The 16,142-nt window shown below is 45.5% G+C and overlaps 1 protein-coding gene across 2 annotated transcripts in view; it reads left to right on the top strand.

Annotated features, from left to right (window-relative positions):
• FAT3 (FAT atypical cadherin 3) overlaps window positions 1-16,142 on the top strand; it is a 711,071-nt gene that overhangs the window by 71,546 nt on the left and 623,383 nt on the right. Inside the window, exon 1 of one of the 2 annotated variants that reach the window (XM_077298546.1) lies at window positions 4,142-4,162. The exons of the other annotated variant lie outside the window; for it this stretch is intronic. The gene's annotated coding sequence lies outside the window, so the exon portion shown is untranslated. Of the gene's footprint in view, window positions 1-4,141; window positions 4,163-16,142 lie in introns of those variants that run through there. 2 annotated transcript variants of the gene reach the window in all.

Raw genomic sequence — 16,142 nt, 5'->3', positions numbered from 1 at the left:
CCCATGTATTCCCACAAAACAGCCTAGAAACACCCAGACCACTTTATTGGAAAGTTGCTATTTTTGTTGTAGGCCAATTACAAAACAAATAGGACAGTTGAGGAGTATGCGGTTCAGTAGGGAACTTTCCTTTAAACATCCAGAAATGCCCTTTTTGTAACCAAAATTTGCGTAAATCCAACTTTTTTTTGTGGCCCATCTTGCTGGAGAGGTGTAGACAAATTTGGGACGGTTGGTAACTGTTGCTGTACGAATACTGTATAACGGCACAAGATTATTTTACCAACTTTAGGTAACCTGTGTGACATTGGGGCCTTCTTGAGCCACAAAGTGCCACCATGAGGAAATGTAGTTTTCCCTAGAAAAGGAGTATATCTCGATTGTTTTGCAGATGAGTTGGACATGAATATAAAATGGCGAAAGCCAAGCAAGAAACTCATCTACAGACAGCCTGTTTCAGGGTGTTTGCCGCTCATAAGCATAGCACAGCGTTTGGCATACAAGGTGCAATAAGTGCCTAATATCCTTGTATCTCTAATATTCTGTGCAAGAAAAGTGATTCTATATTTAAAATAAAATTAAAAAAAGCTAATTTGCAAATCGTCGTTAAATATGTCCTACCTTTTTGCCGAGGTAGCCATTTTTTCCCCAATCAGTTTGCAGCACGTTTAGGAACTCTCTTACAACATTTCCATGTAAATTTGGAGCCTCTTTATTAAAGTCTTCGCAAACCCACTCCCCGCGGCTGCATGTCTCTCCGCTGTCCGACAGCCGCAACACAGGCAGTGATTGCCTTACAAACAAGCAATCCCTGCATGTGTTGAACAAACCGTGAGACATGTAGCCACGGGGACTAGAACATATTTTTCGAGTGCGCCGAAGACCCTCGGTTAAAACCCGAGCATGTTTGGACAACACTAAAATAAGACTTGATACTTGACCCAATCCAAAATATTTTCTTTCCATTTTGTAAATTCTGGTGCAGAACTCCATCTTAAGAAAGAAGAGTACATCCAAATACAGAGATGGAATAACGTTGCCTAAAGTTGAGGACTAGAGAGGGGGAAAGGGTTTGATTTGAGGTCTTCTGAGGGCACAGCACAGAGAATCCATCATTGCTTGCTGATAGTGAGAGTCAAAGATTCCTCCAGATAAAAGATCTGGGAGAGGAACATTCTTCAAGTGTCTGAAAGAATAGCAAAAATAACTGGAAACGCCCAAAGGAGCCTTAGAGATCTCAAGAACTTGTGACCTCTTTTTGTAGGTGCTTACACCTTTCTACACATCTCTACTTGCCTTTACGACAGGATGAAGATTTCCATCTTTATGACTGTTGTATACTGCCATGCAATGAGGAAGGCCAGAGGACAATCCCGTATGTAATGGGTAGAGCCTATGGGCACTGTCCTCATAACTCTACAGAACAAGAGGATCAACCAATGCATTGATGGTGTCGGACTGCTGGTAGATTTTCCCCGAGAGAAGGCATGATAGTGGCAGAAGTAGACGATCAAGATCAGGGTATATTCTACGAGAGATGGCCAATAGAGCTGTTTTACGACAAGAACTGGTTGACACGTGTTCAGAACTTTCAGTGAGAATCAGGGATTCATCTAGTGAGGTCCAACTGATGCATGACACAATATGGTCTTGTCACTTTCCTTATGTCCTAATTGAAGAATTGGCCTTGTCAAGCTGAATTGCTTCAGATTTTGGATTCTCAGTTCCAGGAGAGAAAAGCAACACCTACAATACTGAGCAAAATCTGATGCAAAATTCACGTGTCCGCTACAAAATCCTTGTTGGAAACTTGTCCGCTACATCTGAACTGCATGTAACAAGCCGAGCGGGCTTTCAATCTAACATGCATTTTAAGGGCTTTTTAGTGGAATTTTTTCTTGGTGTTTTTTATTAATTGTCATTTTGTACATTATTATTATTATTTATTATTATAGCGCCATTTATTCCATGGCACTTTACATGTGAGGAGGGGTATACATAATAAAAAACAAGTACAATAATCTTAAACAATACAAGTCACGACTGGTACAGTAGGAGAGAGGACCCTGCCCGCAAGGGCTCACAATCTACAAGGGATGGGTGAGGATACAGTAGGCGAGCATAGAGCTGGTCATGCAGCGGTTTGGTCGATCAGTGGTTACTGCAGATTTTAGGCTTGATGGAAGAGGTAGGTATTCAGGTACATGTACCTTTATGCTGTTTTTTTTAATCCTATGGAAAAGCATGTGGCTACTGACTACATAAATGTCCCACAAAACTTTGCATGTAGTGTGATTCATGTATTACAAACTTTACAGCGTACTTGTCATTTCAAATGACTCTTCAGAATGAGTTGTCTTGTGTGTGTGCAAGAGAAATAAAGCAAGTGACCTCAGTGTAGATATGAATCCAGCACTGAGGTGGCAGAAACAAGGTAAAGCAGCTGGTTCTGTCTTACTGCCTCCCTCACCTCACTATAGATTAGCTACTACGATGTCTCCCATACACCGCACACACAGACGTGAGGGATTCCTGCTCTACCTCTCTTTACACAGCAGTACTGAGCAGTGTAGATATGAATCCAGCACTGAGGTGGCAGAAACAAGGTAAAGCAGCTGGTTCTGGCTTACTGCCTCCCTCACCTCACTATAGATTAGCTACTACGATGTCTCCCATACACAGCACACACAGACGTGAGGGATTCCTGCTCTACCTCTCTTTACACAGCAGTACTGAGCAGTGTAGATATGAATCCAGCACTGAGGTGGCAGAAACAAGGTAAAGCAGCTGGTTCTGGCTTACTGCCTCCCTCACCTCACTATAGATTAGCTACTACGATGTCTCCCATACACAGCACACACAGACGTGAGGGATTCCTGCTCTCCTCTCTTTACACAGCAGTAATGAGCAGTGTAGATATGAGTCCAGCACTGAGGTGGCAGAAACAAGGTAAAGCAGCTGGTTCTGTCTTACTGCATCCCTCACCTCACTATAGGTTTCACTAGGCAGCTGTAATCTGATCCCTCAGTGAGTAGGCAGTCTGTCTTATCTTGACCAAGTTAAATTTGAGCTGAGTTTTTCTCAGAGTGGGTGGTGAATCCAGGAGGCAGGGGAAAGGGGAGAAAGAAACAGATTTCTCTGAAAAGACTTATTAGCTAATTTCTTCTATTAACTTTATGCAAAGTTTGGTGAAACGATAGTGACAATTTTGAGTAACATCTGCCATTTTTCCTTGGAGTGATCACCATCGTAGAAGACCTTCAGACTGGGGTTGCACAGCCACATTTGTCAGCTCGCTAGTGGTGTTAGAAGCCTTGGGTTACCACAATCGGCTCACAATGTTCATATTACCATATTGCTTGGGCGCCCGTTACCTCTTTTTATCGTAGAGAACCCTTTATGATACGGTAACATTTCTGTGGTTGGACAACTAGCACAGTGCAGACGTGGGGAACAATCGGCGCTGTTACATTCATTGTGCAAGTTTACAATTTTCTAGCTCTCACCTTGACAATAAAATCCACAAGGTTAAAACGATGCAACCCCTATATCAAATAAATCCTATTCCAGCAGATTCCTTTCATAATGTATATGGGGAAGAAGAAAAATGATTACAGGAGATTGACAGAATGTCACTGTAATATATTTCCTTGTAGGTAGTGAGCGGCGTTTTTTTCCCCCGCGCGCTCACAGTTTTATCAGAATCGCAACTACATCTTCTACATCTTCTCCTTCTGCAGCCGAGGTCTACAAACTTACTAATGCATTGTAAATTCATGCTAATTTCCTCGCTGGGAAAAACACATATGGGATGAGTGATGAGCGGCGGTTTTATCATTGTAAACGTATTACTCTGGGAAGCATGGGAATAGCAGGCGGCAGCTCTCCGTGTACAGTACTAAGGAGGAGATCGAGGCGGCTTCCATACCCTTTAGGTAATAATTTTTCCAATGATTTGTGGGTAGTTGTTTTGTGAAAACAGTTTAGAAATACGATAGTAGGAGGAAAGATTACTAATTACTAATTATAATGGTACTCTACGGTATAATTTGTGCAGTGTAACGGCATACCACAACTGTAGGGGATGCGAAGAAAGAACCACCTGCGAAGAAGGAACCACCTGCGAAGAAGGAACCACCATGCCCCTTCTCCTGGGATGTAGGTATGTAAGGTGGGACAATCTGGGCATGGGTCCTGATAATAAGTAATATTTGACAAATTTTACTCTCGAGTATGTGATAGGATGATAGAAGATCCCAGTGTCACGCGCTAATAACCTTCAGTAGCTACTGGTTTTGGAAGGCTTTGGCATCACTTGGGAAATTTGCCGACTCTTCCGAGAGATTGGGAGGTTTGCCCTTTTACCGGGTGCCACCTTTATGTTCTGGTAGAGTTGGCAAGTATGTGCTAGGTTCCAGACTTTGAATTTTCCAGGGTTTTTAGACACATAACTTGGGTAATAATCTTAGCCTTTGGCTCAGAGAAAAGGAATACTGGTTGTGTCTCCTGTCCAGGTAGTCATAAGACCCCTCCATAGGTACAGAAAACATTGCACCACTCCTTAAAAGCTAAGCAGCATTTACCGTATATGAAATTATAGAAACAAAAATGCAGCATGTGATCAAGACCTTACACCTTTTACGTGCCATCATTTCAGATAATTTCACCATTCTGATGAAGGTTAACCTTCTGATTGAGTCATATAGGATGACTATTTGTCTTCGGCGATGAGTAGGCTGTATTTGAAATAGAAAAATTGTCACTTCCACCAACCACCCCAGATGAAGCAGTTGTGTCTGGTGTGTTTGGTGGGTGAGCCACTGTTATACCATGCTACTATAGCCAATATAATAGCGTGTCCAAAGTTTACCTTGTTCCCATACCTGCCATTATTTCACAAAAGTAAAAAAGAAGAAGCAACGTGTATGACATGGAAAGGATAAAGATCCCTCCTCTAATACTTGCTAAATAATGTTTAGTAAAGGCCCCTCCCCAATGCTTGGTAAATGCCCCTCCCCTAATACTTGATAAAGATCCCTCCTCTAATACTTGGTAAAGGCACCTCCCCTAATACTTGGTAAAGGCACCTCCTCTAATACTTGGTAAAGGCCCCTCCCCTAATACTTGGTAAAGGCCCCTCCCCTAATACTTGGTAAAGGCCCCTCCCCTAATACTTGGTAAAGGCCCCTCGCCTAATACTTGGTAAAGACCCCTCACCTAATACTTGGTAATGACCCCTCCCCTAATGCTTGGTAAAGGCCCCTCCCCTAATACTTGGTAAAGGCCCCTCCCCTAATGCTTGTTAAAGACTCCTTCCCTACTACTTGGTAAAGGCCCCTCGCCTAATACTTGGTAAAGACCCCTCCCCTAATACTTGGTAAAGGCCCCTCCCCTAATGCTTGTTAAAGACTCCTTCCCTACTACTTGGTAAAGGCCCCTCGCCTAATACTTGGTAAAGACCCCTCCCCTAATACTTGGTAAAGGCCCCTCCCCTAATACTTGGTAAAGACCCCTCCCCTAATACTTGGTAAAGGCCCCTCCCCTAATACTTGGTAAAGGCCCCTCCCCTAATACTTGGTAAATGCCCCTCCCCTAATACTTGATAAAGATCCCTCCTCTAATACTTGGTAAAGGCACCTCCCCTAATACTTGGTAAAGGCCTCTCCCCTAATACTTGGTAAAGGCCCCTCGCCTAATACTTGGTAAAGACCCCTCACCTAATACTTGGTAAAGACCCCTCACCTAATACTTGGTAAAGGCCCCTCCCCTAATACTTGGTAAAGGCACCTCCCCTAATACTTGGTAAAGGCCCCTTGCCTAATACTTGGTAAAGACCCCTCCCCTAATGCTTGGTAAAGGCCCCTCCCCTAATTCTTGGTAAAGGCCCCTCCCCTAATACTTGGTAAAGGCCCCTCCCCTAATACTTGGTAAAGGCCCCTCGCCTAATACTTGGTAAAGACCCCTCCCCTAATACTTGGTAAAGGCCCCTCCCCTAATACTTGGTAAAGGTCCCTCCCCTAATACTTGGTAAAGGCCCCTCCCCTAATGGTAAAGGCCCCTCCCCTAATACTTGGTAAAGACCCCTCGCCTAATACTTGGTAAAGACCCCTTCCGTAATACTTGGTAAAGCCCCCTCCCCTAATACTTGGTAAAGGCCCCTCCCCTAATACTTTGTAAAGAACCCTCCCCTAATACTTTGTAAAGACCCCTCCTCTAATACTTGGTAAAGGCCCCTCCCCTAATACTTCGTAAAGGCCCCTCCCCTAATACTTGGTAAAGGCCCCTCCCCTAATACTTGGTAAAGGCCCCTCGCCTATTGGTAAAGACCCCTCGCCTTATACTTGGTAAAGATCCCTCCCCTAATACTTGGTAAAGGCCCCTCCCCTAATACTTGGTAAAGACCCCTCCCCTAATACTTGGTAAAGGCCCCTCCCCTAATGCTTGTTAAAGACTCCTTCCCTACTACTTGGTAAAGGCCCCTCGCCTAATACTTGGTAAAGACCCCTCCCCTAATACTTGGTAAAGGCCCCTCCCCTAATACTTGGTAAAGACCCCTCCCCTAATACTTGGTAAAGGCCCCTCCCCTAATACTTGGTAAAGGCCCCTCCCCTAATACTTGGTAAAGACCCCTCCCCTAATACTTGGTAAAGGCCCCTCCCCTAATACTTGGTAAAGGCCCCTCCCCTAATACTTGGTAAAGGCCCCTCCCCTAATACTTGGTAAAGGCCCCTCCCCTAATACTTGGTAAAGGCCCCTCCCCTAATACTTGGTAAAGATCCCTCCCCTAATACTTGGTAAAGGCCCCTCCCCTGATACTTGGTAAAGACCCCTCCCCTAATACTTGGTAAAGGCCCCTCCCCTAATGCTTGTTAAAGACTCCTTCCCTACTACTTGGTAAAGGCCCCTCGCCTAATACTTGGTAAAGACCCCTCCCCTAATACTTGGTAAAGGCCCCTCCCCTAATACTTGGTAAAGACCCCTCCCCTAATACTTGGTAAAGGCCCCTCCCCTAATACTTGGTAAAGGCCCCTCCCCTAATACTTGGTAAATGCCCCTCCCCTAATACTTGATAAAGATCCCTCCTCTAATACTTGGTAAAGGCACCTCCCCTAATACTTGGTAAAGGCCTCTCCCCTAATACTTGGTAAAGGCCCCTCGCCTAATACTTGGTAAAGACCCCTCACCTAATACTTGGTAAAGACCCCTCACCTAATACTTGGTAAAGGCCCCTCCCCTAATACTTGGTAAAGGCACCTCCCCTAATACTTGGTAAAGGCCCCTTGCCTAATACTTGGTAAAGACCCCTCCCCTAATGCTTGGTAAAGGCCCCTCCCCTAATTCTTGGTAAAGGCCCCTCCCCTAATACTTGGTAAAGGCCCCTCCCCTAATACTTGGTAAAGGCCCCTCGCCTAATACTTGGTAAAGACCCCTCCCCTAATACTTGGTAAAGGCCCCTCCCCTAATACTTGGTAAAGGTCCCTCCCCTAATACTTGGTAAAGGCCCCTCCCCTAATGGTAAAGGCCCCTCCCCTAATACTTGGTAAAGACCCCTCGCCTAATACTTGGTAAAGACCCCTTCCGTAATACTTGGTAAAGCCCCCTCCCCTAATACTTGGTAAAGGCCCCTCCCCTAATACTTTGTAAAGAACCCTCCCCTAATACTTTGTAAAGACCCCTCCCCTAATACTTGGTAAAGGCCCCTCCCCTAATACTTCGTAAAGGCCCCTCCCCTAATACTTGGTAAAGGCCCCTCCCCTAATACTTGGTAAAGGCCCCTCGCCTATTGGTAAAGACCCCTCGCCTTATACTTGGTAAAGATCCCTCCCCTAATAGTTGGCGACATGACCTTAGATAGCATCCATACTTTTTTTTGTAGCCACCTGTAAACTTCTTGCTCCTGTCTGCTGGTAGTTTCTTCTGCTGTTCTCTCCAGCTCTTGAATTTTTGCAGTTTTCTTCCCAATAACAGAATTCAGTTCTCCAATAATTTTCATCTGAATTTAGATCAATCCATTTTTTTTTCTTTTTAACAATGCTTATGTACTTTTGGATGTGAGGTTTGGGTCATTATTCTACTGTAGGACCCATTTTGTGCTTCCAGGTGTAAAAAAAATACAGTTTCATTGTAAATGGACATTTACACAGCGAGATAGTCGTGAAGAACATTCTTTAATGTGCTTGATTCACGATTATCTTGCAACGTAAACAGGCTGCCAATCACCCATAACGCTTGATCATCGGATGAAATGTTTTTTTTTTCTCAATCTTAAAGGATCATCATTCTCGGCAGCACGTTGTCCTGTGTAAACAGGACTCATGCTGCCGAGTACAATGGAAGCCTCTGCACACTGAACAATTTGGTGTAGGCCGCTCAGTGAGCATGGTTTGCTTTGATCTGTCTGTGTAAACAGGTAGTCAAACGACCGCCGTTCGGTAAAAGTTCACCGATTTTCAGTTGTATTGTTCTGTTGGTTGGTCCGTGTAAATAGGCCTTGACATTTTCAAGGCTTCCAGTCACTGTAGGTAGGGAGCACTTTTCTTTTTTGGCTTCAGTTTGCTAAAGAGCTATAGTTTGGGTTTATCTATCCACAGAACATTTTCACAGAAGGTTTGTGGTTTGTCTTTGTAACTTTATGGCAAAGTTCAGTTGCTCTTTTTAGTCCTTTCTTTACATGCGTTGACCGGCTGTAGGCTACAAGTCTTAGCCACTCTACGTGACTGTAGACTTGTGAGTCCTCACATCGCACGCACTGTGAGGGTTCTCTGGTGTCGGGAGCGTCGGACGTGTGACTGTAAGTATGCCAGTCACATGCCAACAAGACGTGTGCAGCCTCACTCAATTCAAGTGTATTGAGCGAGGCCGGACACGTCTAGTCGAAATGTGCCCCAGAAGTATGCAAACTGAAGTTTTCTGGATGTAGTACGTGATTTCTTAGCCATACTTTAAACCAATTTTTGCATAGTTCTTGCTTCAATTTACCTCTTTCCCCCTTGTCCCAGTAGGTTCTTTACTGTTTCATCAGTTGCAATCTTCACGATAATAGTCGGAACTGTAGAAGCTGGGATGCTAAGGTCTCTGGAGATAGTCTTGTAATCTTTACACTGCTTGTGCTTGGTGATAATAGCTGTTCTTTCCCAGGATCGGGAATAACTTTATGATCTCTGGGAGTCTGACCAATTCTGAGAACAGGGCTCTGGAATGTTCTGTTAGAACGGAGCAATGGCCTTGCATGCACGTGAGTTCTCTATTTATTGTCTATAGTACTGCAAAAGTCAGTGGAGCACAGTGCAGCGCCCCTGCGTGGTGTCCCCTACCTCCTCCCTCCGCCCTGACCCCACTGAGTGGTCCTGTTTCCTGTTGTGATGCGCGCCGTACCTCCCGGTGGCGCACCTAGTGCGCGCATGCTACCCTGCTATTAAATGACCATTTGTCTTTTTACAGTAACTTTAACCAGTATGATCCACGTGTATCCATATTGGTCCATCTAAAAAGTGACCCTTATTGCAATTATGCTTAGAAGTTAGTAGGGAGCCATCTATAATGGCCAATGCGATCATCATCGAGGCTTTGGCTGTATTTATAAACTGTGTGGGTTGTAGCGTTCTGGTGTCCTATTAATAAAAATAGCGGTGGTTCTCAGCAGTGATAGCTTGTTAAGAAGGACGTGATGGAGGGAGAGGGAGACGCGTCACAGCATGGAAACATCATCAAGAATAGAACCTTTTTTTATGCCACCAATAGGTACAATTTTTTAAAGGAGACATCCAAGACCGAAAATAATTTGGAAATAAGACAATGTGATGTTTTTCATTATTGGAACTAATATCCTACCCAAAATGGCAGTGTGCACCAATAATATAATAAAGTAGAGGGGACCGTGTTGACCACTTTTCCTTTGGTCGGACATTTAGTAATGATTTGGTAACCAATCCATTGTTATTTTCAGGACTTAATCTGTGTCAAATTGCAAACGAACAGGAAAAAAAAATCTATATAAAATGTCGTCTGCATTCTCCTGTATTTTTCATTAATTTTTCAATTTATTTCCCCTTCCTTCTTGCCATTCTGAGACTTTGAACAATATATTTTCGGGGAAATGGTTGGAGCTAAAATTGTTTGATCTGAGGTTGTATTGCTAAGTGTCGGATCTCATTGAGGAGATCCAGATGGTTTTTGGAGTACATCTGCCCATCTGCCCTTATTGGAAAAATGAGGACTTCTACCTCTAGAGAAGATAGAATTGTGGATTACGATGAGCTATTTGACCCCAAATGGGCCCTCTTCTGTCTATGTCTGCTCCTGGAGGCAGTGCTCTATGGTAAAAAGGAGGCAACTGACCACAAAGGGCCCTCTTCTGTCTGTGTCTGCTCCTGGAGGCAGTCCTCTATTGGGAAAAAGGAGGCAACTGACCACAAAGGGGCCCTCTTCTGTCTGTGTCTGCTCCTGGAGGCAGTGCTCTATTGGGAAAAAGGAGGCAACTGACCACAAAGGGGCCCTCTTCTGTCTGTGTCTGCTCCTGGAGGCAGTGCTCTATTGGGAAAAAGGAGGCAACTAACCACAAAGGGGCCCTCTTCTGTCTGTGTCTGCTCCTGGAGGCAGTGCTCTATTGGAAAAAAGGAGGCAACTGACCACAAAGGGGCCCTCTTCTGTCTGTGTCTGCTCCTGGAGGCAGTGCTCTATTGGGAAAAAGGAGGCAACTGACCACAAAGGGGCCCTCTTCTGTCTGTGTCTGCTCCTGGAGGTAGTGCTCTATTGGGAAAAAGGAGGCAACTGACCACAAAGGGGCCCTCTTCTGTCTGTGTCTGCTCCGGAGGCAGTGCTCTATTGGGAAAAAGGAGGCAAATGAGCTCTCTTCCAAAAAGAAGAAAACTGTTATTCCAGTGCCAATTTTAGGTCGCTCCCCTGTCAGTATATTTTTGACCATGTTGGCGCTGTAGAAGAATTTAAAGATTTTTCCGTACTTCAGCTAAATTTCTGCAGTCACTTTATAAGACCACATATTGGCAAATCAATATTTTATCGAGAGAAGCAGATGAGAATCTAGTTGACACGTGACGTCCGGTATGCAAATCGCGATAAATAGCTAGCAGGGCTCCACCACTTTCCCCTATGTCCACTGCCTTCTTTTGTGCTCCACATCTTCACATGTCCCATAAGTCTCACACCTGTGTTTTGGTATTAGGGATCCTAGTCCTGTTTGTTTGCTGTGCTCCTCCATCAGCTCCTGGTTTGCGTCTGCCTAAGACTCTAGTGTCCTGTGTTTGGTGTTCTCCACCATTTGTGCTCCAACTCTTTGGTCCTGCATACCTACATCTCAGCAGGTTCACTCTCCCTCTGCCATATCTGCATTTAACTATCAGTTGCAGCAAACAAACTTCTGATGGACTCGGTTCAGCCTTGCTTTTCTCCCCTTCACCTGTTCTACAGATCCTGAGTTTCCTACATGCCAAGTCCTCGTTTTCCACATGGCTGCTTGGTACACCAATGCCCAAGGTCCATGTGCCCACCCAGACCTGGGACTTAATGAATACACCTCATTGGGTGAGCCTAACACTAGATTTGGGTTAGTAAAATACTTTTAAGGAGCAAATATTACTTACTGTAATTTACTTTTTTCTCAGGTTTAATTTTAAAATGATAGGACCACTCGGATATAACCCTAATTACCAAAGGGTCAGTCCACTCCTGCACACAACATTTACACTCTAAAGATGGCCATTCACCTTAGATAGCTGGTTGTCCGACATCTATAGCTCCTGACCTTCCCATACACGGGTATGCTCAGCTTGGTCAAGCATATATACTGTATGTTCTGTATGGGGGGGGGGAGGGAAGCAAGCAGACAGACCCCTTATGTGGTGGGTTATCTCCTCTGAGAAGAAACTTTCACCCTCACAACATCATCTGTCAGGGGAATGTCAACCTGATGTGTGCAGGAGGCTTTAATCTAATTTGGGAGGGCACTGCTTCTCTGCCTCTGTGCTTAATGCTTGCAGTGCGCTCCCAAATATTAACAGTTTGGACCGGTGGCATTGTTTTGGTCCGAACTTCGTACTCTCCGATGTGCCTCTGCAGCATCGGAAAAGGACAGGAACACTGACGCTGGCTGGCTTCAGAGCAGCGCTTACAAGCTCCATATCACAGACCTTGTAAGTGCTGCACTCTTTGGCTATAAGACCGGCTACCTCTTATAGACTGCAATGGTGGCTGGTAACTTAGGCATCGAGCTGTAAACAATAGCTTTAAAAACGCCTTGGTTCTTGAGAACGGAAAGGAATTTTAATAAGAGGTAAATTGCGAAGTTCCTTGTTTTTACAAGCTCATTCCAATTATACCCATTTAAGAAGCTGAGACAATCCCCTTAAGGCATGTTTGGCATCAGAATTATATGGCTGAATTCGTCCTGACTTGTTAAAGATGAAAATCTTGCCCATCTGGACTTGTGGCTGAAATATGTGTATTATGGTCACGTAGTTTCCACACTTTTATAACCAGTGTGAAGCAAAACAACAATTTAGCAAGATATAATTGCACTAACACAAAGTACGGCTGCGTCTGAACACATGAAAAACTGACAAAGCCCCTGGGCAGAATGGCATTCATCCATGGATATTGAGGGAGCTGAGCTCAGTAATTGACAGACCGATGTGTCTCAGCTGGTTGGACTCTTGCAACAGTGTAGGTGCCAGAGGATTGGAAGATGGCTGATATGGTGCCGATATTTAAGAAAGGAAAGAATGACTTTGTAAGAGATGTTCTACAAAAAATATTGCAGAGAATAATGTAATAACTGGCAACCAGCATGGATTCATGAAGAATACGTCATGTCTGACCAACATATTGGGTTTCTATGAGGAGATAGGTCAAATCTGGATGTAGGTAATGCGGCTGATGTGATTTATCTGGACTTTGCAAAGGCATTTGATACAGTTCCACATAACAGCCTTATACTGAAGCTACAGAAGCAAGGACTGGGGGAAACCGTATGCAGATGGGTAAGGAATTGGCTAAATGACCCGAAAAAAGAATCGTCAAAAATGGTGCGTTCTCTAAATGGGATATAGTCAGCAGTGGGGTACCACAGGGATCTGTATGGGGAGCAGTGGGGACCACAGAGATCTGTACTGGGAGAAGTGGGGACAACAGGGATCTGTACTGGGAGCAATAGAGACACAGGGATCTGCACTAGAAGTAGCGGGGACTGCAGGGATATGTACTAGACCCCCCGAGGAAGCCTAACGCGAAACGCGCGTCGGGGCCGCCGGACAATCACTGGCACTGACTTTATTGGGTAAGACAGATTCAGTCCTTTTTGTACTTCTAAATTGACCATACTCTTCTGCCTATGGATATATGTTGTGATGTATCAAGTATAGGTGCCATCCATCTGCATTATATATTACATGTTAAAATTTATTTTGTCACCTCTAACTGACCCCTGTGTCTGATATGCAGATAGGTATGGTGATTTACCAGGTATAGGTGGTACTCATCAGCACTATGCACTTTAAGGACACATTATTAATTGATGACACTCACCTGTCCTGGTTAATTACCGGCTGTCTTCTGTCCCCCTGGTGCCATTTACAGTGGTTTTTGTCCGCCATACATGAACTATTTGTGTACCCTGTATGTCTAGTTTTGTATACATTTGTCTAATATTATTTCTAATAAAGAGTTGTTACTATTTTTACCCAGTAGTTTTTGGCGTATCTTTACTCCGTGGTTTGTTGTAGGAGTTAATTAGCAGTGGAGTTTGCGCCCCGTCATTTGTTTGACGTCCATGATAGGGTGTATCCCTATGATAGGTTTGCATTGATATGCATCAGTGGTATTTGTATTTAGGGATATGTACTAGAAGTAGTGGGGCCACAAGGATCTGTATTAGGGGCAGTGGGGACCATAAGATTCTATATCAGGAGCAGTGGGGGCCACAAGGATCTGTACTGGGAGCAGCGGTGACCACAGGGATGTGTACTGGGAGCAATGAAGACACGGATCTGTACTAGAAGTAGCGGGGACTGCAGGGATCTGTACTGGGAGAAGTATGGACCACAGGGATCTGTACTGGGAGCAGTGGGGACCACAGGGATCTGTACTGGGAGAAGTGGGGACCACAGGGATCTGTACTGGGAGAAGTATGGACCACAGGGATCTGTACTGGGTGCAGTGGGGACCACAGGGATCTGTACTGGGAGAAGTGGGGACCACAGGGATCTGTACTGGGAGAAGTAGGGACCACAGGGATCTGTACTGGGAGCAGTGGCAACCACAGGGATGTGTACTGGGAGCAATGGAGACATAGGGATCTGTACTAGAAGTAGCGGGGACTGCAGGGATCTGTACTGGGAGCAGTGGGGACTGCAGGGATCTGTACTGGGAGCAGTGGGGCCACAAGGATCTGTATTAGGGGCTGTGGGGACCATAAGATTCTATATCAGGAGCAGTGGGGGCCACAAGGATCTGTACTGGGAGCAGCGGTGACCACAAGGATCTGAGTTAGGATTAATTCTTTTTAATCTTATTAATGACCTTGTGGATGGGGTTGCGAGTGAAGTGTCAGTCTTATTCTTATTCTTTGCTGCCAGCTCCAAACTATGTAGGATACTAAAATCTGACCCTGACATTACAATATTGCAAATCGATCTGGATAAGGCCGGGTTCACATTTGCGTTGGGCAGAGCTGCGGAGGGCTGCCTACTACCTCGTACTTCTTCTGTTAAGCCCACCCACTGCCGCACCTTTTCCATTCAGCTCCGCCTGCGTTGGCATGCATCCTGCGTACCTATCTTTAACATTGGGTATGCAGGCCATGCGGATGTTTGCAGATGCCTCCGCATGTGTTGTTTTGACGCTGCACCGAACTGCGTCGAACACAACATATTGCATTTTGTTGCCGACTTAGGCAGAGCTGAAGGAAGAGGTGCGGCAGTGGGCAGGACTTAACGGAGGAATTACGAGGGAGTACGCCGCCCTCCGCAGCTCTGCCCTACGCAAATGTGAACTTAGCCTAAGATGACTGAATAGGTAAACACTTGGCAAATGAGATTTAACGTAGATAAATGTAAAGTAATGCACCGAGGACGGAGTAATCTTACTGCTGCATATACATTAGATGGGAGAATACTCGGCACTACAGAACAGGAGAAGAACGGGGATTCTGGTTACAAGTAAGCTGAGCAGCAGCACTCAATGTCAGGCAGCTGCCGCAAAAGCAAACCATATTTTAGGGTGTATAAAAACAGATAAAATCCTGCGACCCCAACGACTTATTACTAGTGATTAGTGTTGAGCGATACCGTCCGATACTTGAAAGTATCGGTATCAGAAAGTATCGGCCGATACCGGCAAAATATCGGATCCAATCCGATACCGATACCCGATACCAATACAAGTCAATGGGACTCATGTATCGGACGGTATTCCTGATGGTTCCCAGGGTCTGAAGGAGAGGAAACTCTCCTTCAGGCCCTGGGAACCATATAAATGTGTAAAAGAAAGAATTAAAATAAAAAATATCGCTATACTCACCTCTCCGACGCAGCCGGGACTTCAGCGAGGGAACCGGCAGCGTTGTTTGTTTAAAATTCGCGCTATTACTTGGTTACGTGAATTCCCGGCTTGTGATTGGTCAGGTCGGCCATGTTGCCGGGACGCGGACCAATCACAGCAAGCCGTGACGAAATTACGTCACGGCTTGCTGTGATTGGTCCGCGTCCCGGCAATATGGCCGCCCTGACCAATCACAAGCCGTGACGTCACGGGAGGCTGGACACGCGCTCATTTTAAAATGGGCGCGTGTCCAGCCTCCCGTGACGTCACGGCTTGTGATTGGTTGCGCCGCGGTCAACCAATCACAAGCCGGGAGGCTGGACGCGCTCATTTTAAAATGGGCGCGTGTCCAGCCTCCCGTGACGTCACGGCTTGTGATTGGTTGCGCCGCGGTCAACCAATCACAAGCCGGGAGGCTGGACGCGCTCATTTTAAAATGGGCGCGTGTCCAGCCTCCCGTGACGTCACGGCTTGTGATTGGTTGCGCCGCGGTCAACCAATCACAAGCCGGGAGGCTGGACGCGCTCATTTTAAAATGGGCGCGTGTCCAGCCTCCCGTGACGTCACGGCTTGTGATTGGTTGCGCCGCG

The sequence above is a fragment of the Ranitomeya variabilis genome, chromosome 3 (assembly GCF_051348905.1).
Source record: "Ranitomeya variabilis isolate aRanVar5 chromosome 3, aRanVar5.hap1, whole genome shotgun sequence".
Taxonomy (NCBI): Eukaryota; Metazoa; Chordata; class Amphibia; order Anura; family Dendrobatidae; genus Ranitomeya; species Ranitomeya variabilis.
The sequence above is the reverse complement of the archived record's forward strand: the minus strand, read 5'-3'. Positions and strand labels throughout refer to the sequence as shown.